Raw genomic sequence first — 12,871 nt, forward strand, 5'->3', positions numbered from 1 at the left:
CATGGACAGTTCCCGAACTTAACAAATTACAGTGGGCCTGAAAAAGCTCTTCCTTCAAAAGAAATACATGCCTGGTCATGGCAGCTGGCTTCTTGGGTTTCTTCTGCTTTCTGGTATCATTGGTGATGCTGTGGGACTTGCTAGATGGTTTTTATGAGTACACAATGTACTACATAATGACATTTTGGGACAGCAGATTGCATATATGATGGTGGTCCCATAAGATTACAAGGGAGCTGAAAAATTCCTAGGGCCTAGTGATGTCGTAGACATCTTGTCATCATAGCATAGTACATGATGGTATGTTTAGTTACACAAATACTTACTGTTGTGGTACAGTTGCCTGCAGTACTCAGTACATAACATGCTGTATAGGTTTGTAGCCTAGGAGCAATAGGCCATACCCTGTAGCCTAGGTGTGTAGCGGGCTATCCCATCCAGGTGTTCCTACAACAGCAAAGTCTCCAAACAAGGCATTTCTCAGAACATATCTCCATTGGTGAGTGATGCACAACTATACTAGAAAAGAGTTTCCAGGAAGATGCTGTGCAGTTTTAGCGGGTCATTAAAAGTAATACTCCCTTCCCGTCTTGAGTCAGAACCAACAGAGAAATCCGCATAGAAGTCAGACAGATGGAAATGAACATACCAGCTTTATTAAAGATAATAGCTTGATTGAAAAATGCAAGTTGATATGTAGCCACATGGTTTTTAGTACTTGCTGCCTCTGTTGAAATGAGCTCTCCAAAACTGCAGGCTTTTCACTTGTAGAGAACAAACTTGCTTATGCAGAAAGAGTATCATGTGGCCAGAGTAGAGCAGACTGTCATTGTGGGCTTGCTGATGAATGAACTCATACAGCCTTTGTCCTGATAATTTATACTACGAGCTTCTATAGGAATGCTCAGCCGCAGGGGCCAACCCACCCATATTTGGTTCCGTTTCCCAGAGTCACTTGTCAGAAAAGTCACTCTTTTAGGGTCAGGAGAGTATGGAGTGGAAGGCAAAGTCCTGTCACATGGAAACCTAGGGGTAGGGGAATGACACTTGCCCAAATTCTGCCCTCTAAAGCATGAAGCCAGTGCCACATCATGTCTGTGAGTAGATGTGAGAAGCTCTTTTGGGTGATTCTTGTGGAATTCTTTGTTTATACTGCAGGTAGATGAACTTGTCATCTGAGGCCATTGGCTTGGCGTTTCTTACTTGGCCATTTTTAGGTGGGTTTTCAGCTTCATGTGTAATTGGGGGAGAACTGGCTATCTTCTACACTGCAGCATCTTGGGGAGTTTTTTTCCTCAGCTCTTTTACAAAATCTTGCGAAGTTAGGAAGTCATTTTGCCATTGGCGTACTAGAGATGACAAACGTAGGTGTGGTGATTCTGGCATGGGTAGGTAGTCAGGCTGGGCTCCTCTGAAGAGCATTCTGTTCCTCATGACAGAGGGTTCTTGCTAGTGAGCCTTTGTATTCCCCAGCCTTCCACCACTGGGTGCATCATTATAATAAGGACTGGAGCTGGGACCGGGAGAATAACTGGGAATCAAAATACATTAGTGCTCCTGGGAGCCTTGAAATATTCTATTCTGAATTTTGATGCACCAATCTCCTTTCACAAGTATAGAAGTAAAAAGCGTAATCAATCAAGGGTCTTTGTCATGCTCTGCAGCTTTCTTAGGAGATGCAGACAGGCAATAATACGTGATTATCAATAGCATTTTGAATTTTCAGTGATACTTGCCAACTCATAGGCCATCCCAATGAACAAAGTCAAGGGCTCCAACCCCAGTTGCTAGAAGAGACTGATGACCTTATTGACTTATCCAAGGACACAGGAGGTCAGGAACCCGGCTAAAAATAGAAGTGAGAAATGCCTTGTTCCTGTTCTTAGCATAAGCACCAGACTACATTCCCTTCTGCAATACTTGCTAATTGTTCATTTCCAACAAAACATAGCAGGGAATTTTTCCTTTATAGCTGGTTGTAAACATTTAAGATGCCTGTAGTCACTCATAACCTCTGTTTACTTATCACAGCCAGCTAGCTATCTTATTTACCTTATCTCTGATTCTTTTTCATTTTTACATCTGTGCAGAGAAGTTAATGTATATGAAAGCACTTCCTAAACTCTCAAGTGGCATGTAAATTTTATTTGGTATTATAATACTTGTATTAGTGCATTTTTACATTGCTGATAAAGACATGGACTGGGCAATTTACAAAAGAAAAAGATTTATTGGACTTACGTTCCATCTGGCTGGGGAGGCCTCACCATCATGGCAGAAGGTGAAAGGTGCATCTCACATGGCAGCATGCAAGAGAAGACAGTTTGTGCAGGGAAATTCCCACTTTTGAAAACATTAGATCTCATGAGACTGGCACAGGAAAGACCTGCCCCAATGAGTCAGTTACCTCCCACTGGGTTCCTCTCACAACATGTGGGAATTCAAGGTGAGATTTGGGTGGGGACAAGCCAAACCATATCATTCCACCTATGAATTCCTCACATTTCAAAACCAGTCATGCCTTCCCAATAATCCTTCAAAATCTTAACTCATTTACGCATTAACTCGTAAGTCCACAGTTCCAAGTCTCATCTGAGACAAGGAAAGTCCCTCCACCTGTGCCTTGTAAAATCAAAATTAAGTTAGTTACTTCCTAGATACAATGAGGGAATAGGCATTGGATAAATAAAGCCATTCCAAATGGGAGAAATTGACCAAAACAAAAGGGCTACAAGGTCCATGCAAGTCTGAAATCCAGCATGGTAGTCAAATCTTAAAGCTCCAAAATGACCTCCTTTGACTCGAGGTCTGACATCCAGGTCACACTGATGCAAGAGGTCTTGGGCAAGAGGTCCATCCCTGTGGCTTTGCAGGGTACAGCCTCCTTCCTGGTTTCTTTCATGGGCTGGCATTGAGTGTCTGCAGCTTTTCTAGGTGCACAGTGCAAGCTGTCAGTGGATCTACCATTCTGGGGCCTGGAGGATGGTGGCCCTTTTCTCACAGTTCCAGTAGGCACTCTCTGTTGGGACTTTAACTCCACATTTCCCTTCCCGCACTGCCTAGCAGAGGTTTTCCATTTGGGTCCCGCCTATGTAGCAAACTTTTGTCTGGGCATCCAGGTGTTTCCATACATCTGAAATCTACGCAGAGGTTCCCAAATCTCAGTTCTTGACTTCTGTGCACCCACAGGCTCAACACCATGTGGAAGCTGCCAAGGTTTGGGGCTTCCAGCCTATGAAGCAACAGTCCAAGCTTTACCTTGGCCTCTTTTCATCATGGCTGGAGTGGCTGGGATGCAGGGCACCAAGTCCCTAGACTGCATGCAGCACAGGCACCCTGGGCCTGGCCCACAAAACCATTTTCTCCTAGGTGTCCAGGCCTGTGGTTGGAGGAGCTACCTTCAGTCCGACATGTTCTGGAGACATTTTCCCCATTGTTTTGGGGATTAGCATTCTGCTTCTCCTTACTTGTGAAAGTTTCTGCAGCCAGCTTCAATTTCTCCTCAGAAAATGGGTTTTTCTTTTCTATCACATTTACAGACTGTAAATTTTCCAAATTTTATGCTCTGCTTCCTTTATAAAACTGAGCTCCTTTAACAGCACCCAAGTCACCTCTTGAATGCTTTGCCACTTAGACATTTCTTCTGCCAGATATCCTAAATCATCTCTCTCAAGTTCGAAGTTCCACAGATCTCCAGGGCAGGGGCAAAATGCCATATATAATAAGAGTCACCTTTGCTCTGGTTCCCAACAAGTTTCTTATCTCTATCTGAGACCACCTCAGCCTGGACCTTATTGTCCATATCACTATCAGTCTTTTGATCAGCCATTCAGCAGGTCTCTAGGAAGTTTTAAAGTTTCTCACATGTTCCTGTCTTCTTCTGAGCACTCCAGACTGTTCCAATCACTACCTGGCACCCAGATCCAAAGTCACTTCCACATTTTTTGGTACTTCTCAGCAACATCCCACTCCTGGTACCAATTACTCTATTAGTTTGTTTTTACACTGCTGATAAAGACATACCTGAGACTGGGCAGTTTACAAAAGAAAGAGGTTTATTGGTTCTACCTGGCTGGGGAGACCTCACAATCATGGCAGAAGGTGAAAGGCATATCTCACATGGTGGCAGACAAGAGAAGAGAGCTTGTGCAAGGAAATTCCCGTTTTTAAGACTGTCAGATCTCAAGACTAATTTACTATCATGAGAACACCACAGGAGAGACCTGCTCCCATGATTCATTTACCTCCCACTGGGTCCCTCCCAGGACACATGGGAATTCAAGATGGTATTTGGGTGGGAAACAGCCAAACCATATCAATACTCATGTTTTTAATTTTGTATCATTAAAATGTGAGCACAGATACTTCCACTTCATAGTGGCCAATAAAGTTGGGATGGGAGTGTCAGTGGTAAACACTTACATCACATCATAACTTAGGATGGCATATATTCACAACAGTATGAGTAACAATTAATGAGAAGTTTGCAGTCATAGATGTCTTTCAGAGAAGCACAAATTGATAAATATACATGTACATTTATATAGTGAGGCAACAGAACAAAGAACTGATAGAAAATAAGACATGCATATAACTTTGGGGGAAGCTCAAAGTATTTTCAACTAGAAAAGATATAATTGGGGAAAATTACTTTCCTACCAGTTAAAAGAACAAATCTTCCCTTTATAATTTTGATTATGCAGTATATGGTGTCTATTTGCAGGGTTTATATATTTCTCTATAGATACTGTGGAATTCTCTAACAGATTTTGGTTGCATCATACTTTATTTCATACACAAGGGCCTTAATATGTCCCATAACTTAATTGAATCTGTGGCATAGGAAAGTTTAGGTAGATAGATTTAATATGTAATGTTTTCTTTCTAGAGCTGATTTTCAGCAGCAGTGAATGGAAGTGGCAGGATGTGGGGTTTACAAGTCAGCATTAGTGTCTTTTTTATTTTGTTTTGCTTTTCCGTAAGTTATTGGTGTACAGGTGGTATTTGGTTACACGAGTAAGTTCTTCAGTGGTGATTTGTGAGATCCTGGTTTACCCATCACCTGAGCAGTATACATTGCACCATATATGTTGTCTTTTATCCCTTGTTCCCCTCCCATTCTTCCCCACAAGTCTCCAACATCCGTTGTATCATTCTTTTGCCTTTGTGTCCTCATAGCTTAGCTTCCACATATCAGTGAGAATATACAATGTTTGTTTTCTATTCCTGAGTTACTTCACTTAGAATAATAGTCTCCAGTCCCATCCAGGTCACTGCAAATGCTGTTAACTTATTCCTTTTTATGGATGAGTAGTATTCCCTGGTGTGTGTGCTTTGGGTACATACTCAGTAGTAGGATTGCTGGATCAAATGGTAGTTCTACTTTTAGTTCTTTACGGAATCTCCATACTGTTTTCCATAGTGGCTGTGCTAGCTTACGTTCGCACCAACAGTGTAGAAGTGTTCCCTGATTGCCATATCTAGACCAACATATACTGTTTTTTGATTTTTTGATAATGGCCATTCTTGCAGGAGTGAGGTGGTATTGCATTGCGGTTTTGATTTGCATTTCCGTGGTCATTAGTGAGGTTGAGCATTTTTTCATGTTTGTTGGCCATTTGTTTATCTTCTTTTGAGAATTGTCTATTCATGTCCTTAGCCCACTTTTTGATGGGATTGTTTGTTCTTTTCTTACTGATTTGTTTGAGTTTGTTGTAGATTCTGGATATTAGTCCTTTGTCAGATGTACAGATTGTGAAGATTTTCTCCCACTCTGTTTACTCTGCTGACTGTTCCTTTTGCCTTGCAAAAGCTCTTTAGTTTAATTAGGTCCCGGCTATTTATCTTTCTTTTTATTGCATTTGCTTTTGGGGTTTTGTTCAGGAAATCCTTGCCTAAGCCAGTGTCTAGAAGGGTTTTTCCAGTGTTATCATCTAGAATTTTTATAATTGCAGTTCTTAGGTTTTAATTCTTAATCCTGAGTTGATTTTTGTAGAAGGTGAGAGATAAGGATCTAGTTTCATTCTCTTACACACTTACATGGGGCTAATATCCCAACACCATTCATTGAAAAGGGTGTCCTTTCCCCACTTTGTTTTATTTTGCTTTGTTGAAGATCAGTTGACTGTAAGTATTAGAGCTTATTTCTGGGTTCTCTATTCTGTTCCATTGGTCTGTGTGCCTATTTTTAAACCAGTACCAAACTGTTTTGGTGACCATGGCCTTATAGTATAGTTCAAAATCAGGTAGTGTGATGCCAGATTTGTTCTTTTTGCTTAGTCTTGCTTTGGCTATGTGGGCTCTTCTTTGTTTCCATATGAATTTTAGAATTATTTTTTCTAACTCTGAGGAATGATGGTGGCATTTTGATGGGGATTGTGTTGAATTTGTAGATTGCTTTTGGCACTGTGGTCATTTTCACAATATCAGTTCTACCCATCCATGAGCATGGGATGTGTTTCCATTTGTTTGTGTCATTTATGATTTCTTTGAGCAGTGTTTTGTAGTTTCCTTTTAGAGGTCCTTCAACTCCTTTGTTAGGTATATTCCTAAGTATTTTATTCTTTATACTGCTATTTTAAAGGGGGTTGAAGTAACCAAAACAGCATAGTATGGGTACCAAAACAGATATATAGACCAGTGGAACAGAACAGGGGCCTCAGAAATAACACCACACATCTACAACCATCTGATCTTTGACAAACTTGACAAAAACAAGCAATGGGGAAATAATTCCCTATCTAATAAATGGTGTTGGGAAACTAGCTAGCCATATACAGAAAACTAAAACTGGATCCCTCCCTTACACCTTATACAAAAATTAACTCAAGATGGATTAAATACTTAAACATAAGACCTAAAACCATAAAAACCCTAGAGGAAAATCTAGGCAATACCATTCAGGACATAGGCATAGGCAAGGACTTCTTGACTAAAACACCAAAAGCAATGGCAACAAAAGCCAAAATTGACAAATGGGATCTAATTGAACTAAAGAGCTTCTGCACAGCAATAGAAACTATCATCAGAGTGAACAGGCAGCCTTCCCCATGGGAGAAAATCTTTGCCATCTATCCATCTAACAAAGGGCTAATATCCAGACTCTACAAGGAACTTCAACAAATTTACAAGAAAAAAACAACCCCATCAAAAAGTGGGTAAAGGATATGAACAGATATTTCTCAAAAGAAGACATTTATGTGGCCAACAAACATGAAAAAATGCTCATCATCACTGGTCATTAGATAAATGTAAATCAAAACCACAGTGACATACTATCTCATCCCAGTTAGAAAGGCGATCATTAAAAAGTCAGGAAAGAACGGATGCTGGAGAGGATGTAGAGAAATGGGAACGCTTTTACAATGTTGGTGGGAGTGTAGATTAGTTCAACCATTGTGGAATACAGTGTGACGATTACTCAGGGATCTAGAACCAGAAATACCATTTGACCCAGCAATCCCATTACTGGGTAAACACCCAAAGAATTATAAATAATTCTACTGTAAAGACACATGCACATGTATGTTTATTGCAGCACTATTCACAATAGCAAAGACTTGGAACCAATCCAAATGCCTGTCAGTGATAGACCGGATAAAGAATATGTGGCACATGTAACCATGGAATACTATGCAGCCATAAAAAGGGTAAGTTTATGCCCTTTTGCAGGGACATGGAAGAAGCTAGAAACCATTATTCTCAGCAAACTAACACAGAAACAAAAAACCAAAAACCTCATGTTCTCACTCATAAGTGAGAGTTGAACAATGAGAACACATGGGCACAGGGAGGGGAACATCACACACTGGGGCCTGTTGGGTGGTGGGGAGCTAGGGGAAGGATGCCATTACGAGAAATACCTAATGTAGGTAATGGGTTGGTGGGTCCAGCAAACCACCGTGGCACATGTATACCTGTGTAACAAACCTTCACATTCTGCACATATATCCCAGAACTTAAAGTATAAAAAAAAAAAAAAAAAAAAAGCATGGGGGAGTTTTTTTGTGTTTTTTTTTTAAGCCACAGTTAGAGTTCTTGATTTGATTCTCCACTTGGTTGCCGTTGGTGTCTGGAGGAGCTACTGATTTGTGTACATTAATCTTGTATCTGGAAACTTTGCTCAATTCTTTTATCAGTTGGAGCTTTCTGGAGGAGTCTTTAGGGTTTTTAAGGTAAATGATCATGTCATCAGCAAACAGGGACAGTCTCACTTCTCTTTACAGATTTTGATGCCCTTTGTTTCTTTCTCTTGTCTGATTGCTTTGTCTAGGACTGTTAGCACTATGTTGAAGAGGAGTAGTGAGAGTGGGCATCCTTGTCTTGTTCCCATTCTCAGAGGGAATGCTTTCAACTTTTCCCTAGTCAGTATTATGTTGGCTGTGGGTTTGTCACAGATGGTTTTTATTACATTAAGTTATGTCCTTTGTATGTCGGTTTTGCTGAGGGTTCAATCATAAAGGGATGCTGGATTTTGTTGAATGCTCTTTCTGCATCTATTGAGATGATCATGTAATTTTTGTTTTAAATTATGTTTATGTGATGTATCACATTTATTGACTTGCATATGTTAAACCAGTTCTGCATCCCTGGTATGAAACCCACTTGATCATGGTGGATTATCTTTTTGATACATTGTTGGATTCAGTTAGCTAGTATTTTGTTAAGGATTTTAGCATCAATTGTTCATCAAGGATATCTTCTTTTTTGGTTGTGTCCTTTCCTGGTTTTGTTATTAGGGTGATGTTGGCTTTATAGAATGAATTAGGGAGGGTTCCTTATTTTTCTGTCTTGTGGAATAGTGTCAGAAGGATTGATACCAATTCTTCTTTGAATGTCTGGTAGAATTCTGCACTGAATTATCTGGTCCTGGACTTTCTTTGTTGGCAATCTTTTAATTACCATTTTAATCTCTCTGCTTGTTATTGGTCTATTAAGGGTATCTAATTCTTCCTGATTTAAGCTAAGATGGTTGTATTTTCCCAGGAATTTATTCATCTCTTATAGGTTTTCTAGTTTATGTGCATAAAGGTGTTCATGGTAGCCTTGAATGAACTTTTGTATTTCAGTGGTGTGAGTTGTAATATTTCCTGTTTCATTTCTCAGTGAGATTATTTGAATTTCTCTTTTCTTTTCTTGGTTAATCTTGCTAATGCTCTATCAATTTTATTTATCTTTTCAAATAACTGGTTTTTTGTTTCATTTATTTTTTTGTATTTTTTTTGTTTGTTTCAATTTCATTTAGTTCTGTTCTGATCTTGGTTATTCCTTTCTTCCGCTGGGTTTGGATTTGGTTTGTTCATGTTTCTCTAATTCCTTAAGGTGTGACCTTAGACTGTCTGTGTTCTTTCAGACTTTTTGATGTAGGCATTTTGGGCCATTATCTTTCCTCCTAGCACAACTGTACCTGTATCCCAGAGGTTTTGATAGGTTGTGTCATTATTGTCATTCAGTTTGAATAATTTTTTAATTTCCACTTTTATTTCATTTTTGACCCAATGCTCATTTGGGAGCTGGTTATTTAATTTTCCTTTATTTGTGTGGTTTTGAAGGTTTCTTTTGGAGTTGATTTCTAGTTTTATTCCACCATGGTCTGAAAGAGTGCTTGATATAATTTCAATGTTCTTAAATTTATTGAGGCTTGTTTTATGGCCTATCACATGGTCGGTCCTAGAGAAAGTTCCATGCACTGTTGAGTAGAATGTGTATTCTTCAGTTGTTGTATGCAATGTTCTGTATATAGCTGTTAAGTCCATTTGTTCCAGGGTAGAGTTTAAATCCATAGTTTCTTTGTTTACTTTCTGTCTTGATGACCTGTCTAGTGCTGTCAGTGGAATTTTGAAGTCCCCCAGTATTCTGGTGTTGCTGTCTGTCTCATTTCTTAGGTCTCTTAGTAATTGTTTTATAAATTTGGAACCTCCAGTGTTAGGTGCATATATGTTTAGAATTGTGATGTTTTCCTGTTGGACCAGGCCTTGTACCATTATATAATGCCCCTCTTTGTTTCTTTTAACTGCTGTTGCTTTAAAGGTTGTTTTGTCCAATTTAAAAATAGCTACCCCTGCTCACTTTTGGTGTCCATTTGCCTGAAATGCCTTTTCCACCCCTTTAAGTGTATGTGGGTCCTTAAGTGTTAGGTGAGTCTCCTGAAGACAGCAGATAGTTGGTTGAGTTCTTATCCATTCTGCAGTTCTATATCTTTTAAGTGGAGCATTTAGGCCATTTATATTCAGTGTAATTATTGAAATGTGAGATACCATTGCATTCATCATGCTCTTTGTTACCTGTGTAATTTGGGTATTTATGTTAGTTTGTTTTTTAATTTGTATTTTTGTTTTATAGGTCTTGTGTGATTTATGCTTTAAAAAGATTTTGTTTTGATGTGTTTTCAGGGTTTGTTTCAAGATTTAGAGCTGCTTTTAGCAGTTCTTGTAGTGGTGGCTTGGTAATGGTGAATTCTCTCGGCATTTGACTGTATCTTTCCTTCATATATGATACTTGGTTTCATTGGATACAAAATTCTTGACTGATAATTGTTTTGTTTGAGGAGGCTGAAGATAGGGCCCCAATCCCTTCTAGCTTTTAGGGTTTCTGCTGAGATATCTGCTGTTAATCCAATAGGTTTTCCTTTATAGGTTACCTGGTGCTTCTGTCTCACAGCTCTTAAGATTCTTTCCTTCATCCTAACTTTGGAAAAACTGATAACAGTGTGCCTAGGTGAAGTTTTTTTGTAATGAATTTCCCAGGTGTTCTTTGTGCTTCTTGTATTTGCATGTCTAGGTCTCTAGCAAGGCTGGGGAAGTTTTCCATGATTATTCCCCCAAATATGTTTTCCAAGTTTTTAAATTGTCTTCTTCCTCAGAAACGCCAATTATTCTTAGGTTTGGTTATTTAACATAATCTCAGACTTCTTGGAGGCTTTGTTCATATTTTCTTATTTTTATTTCTTTGTCTTTGTTGGATTGGGTTAATTCAAACACCTTGTCTTTGAGCTCTGAATTTCTTTCTTCTACTTGTTCACTTCTGTTGCTGAGACTTTCCAGAGCATTTCCCACTTCTAAAAGTGTGTCCAAATTTCCTGAATTTTTGTTTTTTCTTTAAACTATCTATTTCCTTGAATATTTCTCCCTTCACTTCTTGTATCGTATTTTGGATTTCCTTGCATTGGGCTTTGCTTTCTCTGGTCCCTCCCTGATTCGCTTAATAACTAACCTCCTGAATTCTTTTTCAGATAAATCAGGGATTTCTTCTTGATTTGGATTCATTGCTGGTGAACTAGTGTGATTTTTGAGGGGTGTTGAAAAGCCTTGTTTTATCATATTACCAGGGTTGGTTTTCTGGTTCCTTCTCATTTGGGTAGGCTCTATCAGAGGGAGGGTCAAGGCCTGAAGGCTGTTGTTCAGATCTTTTTGTCCCACAGGGTGTTCCCTTGATACAGTACTCTCTCCCTTTTCCTGTGGATGTGGCCTTCTGTGTGTTGAACTGCAGTGGTTATTGTCTCTCTTCTGGGTCTAGCCACCTAGCAAGTCTTCCTGGCTCTGGGCTGGTACTGGGTGCTGTCTGCATAGAGTTCTGTGATGTGAACTGTCTATGAGTTTCTTAGCTGTGAATACTAGCACCTGTTCCTGTGAAGGTGGCAGAGGCTGCAGTGGACTCAGTGGGGGCCCTTAGTTTTGGTGGTTTGTTGCTCTATTTTTGTGCTGGTTGGCCTCCTGCCAGGAGGTGGTGCTTTCCAGAGAACATCAGCTATAATATTTTTTAGAAGGACTGGTGGTGGGTGGGGCCCTAGAACTCCCAAGATGATAAGTCCTTTGTCTTCTTCTGCCAGGTTGGGTAAGGAAGGACTATCAGGTGGGGGCAGGTCTAGCATATCTGAGCTCAGACTCCTTGGGTGGGTCTTGCTGCAGTTGCTGTGGGGGATGGGGGTGAGATTCCCAGATCACTGGAGTTGTGTACCTAGGGGGATTATGGCTGCCTCTGCTGAGTCATGCAGGTTGTCAGAAAAGTGGGGCAAAATCGGCAGTCACAGACCTCACCCAGCTCCCACACAAACCAAAGGGCCATTGTCATCACTCACGCTGAGTCCCCTGCAACAGCCCTAAGTCTGTTTCCAGGCAGAGGGCGAGTGGGGCTTGAAAACTTGCCCAGGCTTTTCACCTCCCAGAGTATTTGGGGTGTCTCCAGGGTCCTGTAGGAGCAGTCCACTTTCTTTAGAGGGTCTGTGGGTCCTCTCAAGATTGCTAGTCTGTTCTTGCAGTTGATCTGGAGCTAAAATTCCCAGTGCAAGCCTCCGCATGCTGCTCTGTCTGGAGCTGCAGTCTAGTCCTGCCTTCCATCTTCCGTGAACCGAGCTGCAGCAGTTTCAATAGCTCCTGCCTTCTTTAGGGTCTCCCCGTTTTCTCTTCATAGCTATAGATTCCTTGAGTTTCATGTGGGAAGCTTGTTACCATCTCACCTAGGAGAATTACCTAACCCTTCCCCTCTCTCCAACATTTTTTATTAAAAAATAAATAAAAGTTACAGAAAAGTTGAAAGAGTAGTATAGTGAAAGTCATCCTGCACCTAGATTTTTTTTTTTCCTCCTTTGGATGAGCCATTTGAGAGTAAGTTGCAGACATCATGGCACTTCCTCTCTAAATATCTTAGCTTCTATCTCCTAAGAATAAAAATGTTCTTTTACATAATCACAGTATGATTTTCACACTCAGGAAAGCTAACATTGATGGAATTCTGTTATTTAAAACATAGTTTGTATTCAGATTTCACAGTTGTCTCAGTATTGTTCTTTATTTTGTCCCCCAATGAAAGAGCCAATCATTGCATTTATTGCCATGTCTCTTTAGACCTTTTGCTTTTTGTTTCTTTTCCTTTA

General features: G+C 40.0%; 1 protein-coding gene across 7 annotated transcripts in view; it reads left to right on the forward strand.

The window, feature by feature from the left end:
* GATB (glutamyl-tRNA amidotransferase subunit B) overlaps nt 1-12,871 on the forward strand; it is a 97,786-nt gene that overhangs the window by 18,467 nt on the left and 66,448 nt on the right. The window lies entirely within an intron of this gene.

Source organism: Callithrix jacchus, chromosome 3, assembly GCF_049354715.1.
Source record: "Callithrix jacchus isolate 240 chromosome 3, calJac240_pri, whole genome shotgun sequence".
Lineage (NCBI taxonomy): Eukaryota > Metazoa > Chordata > Mammalia > Primates > Cebidae > Callithrix > Callithrix jacchus.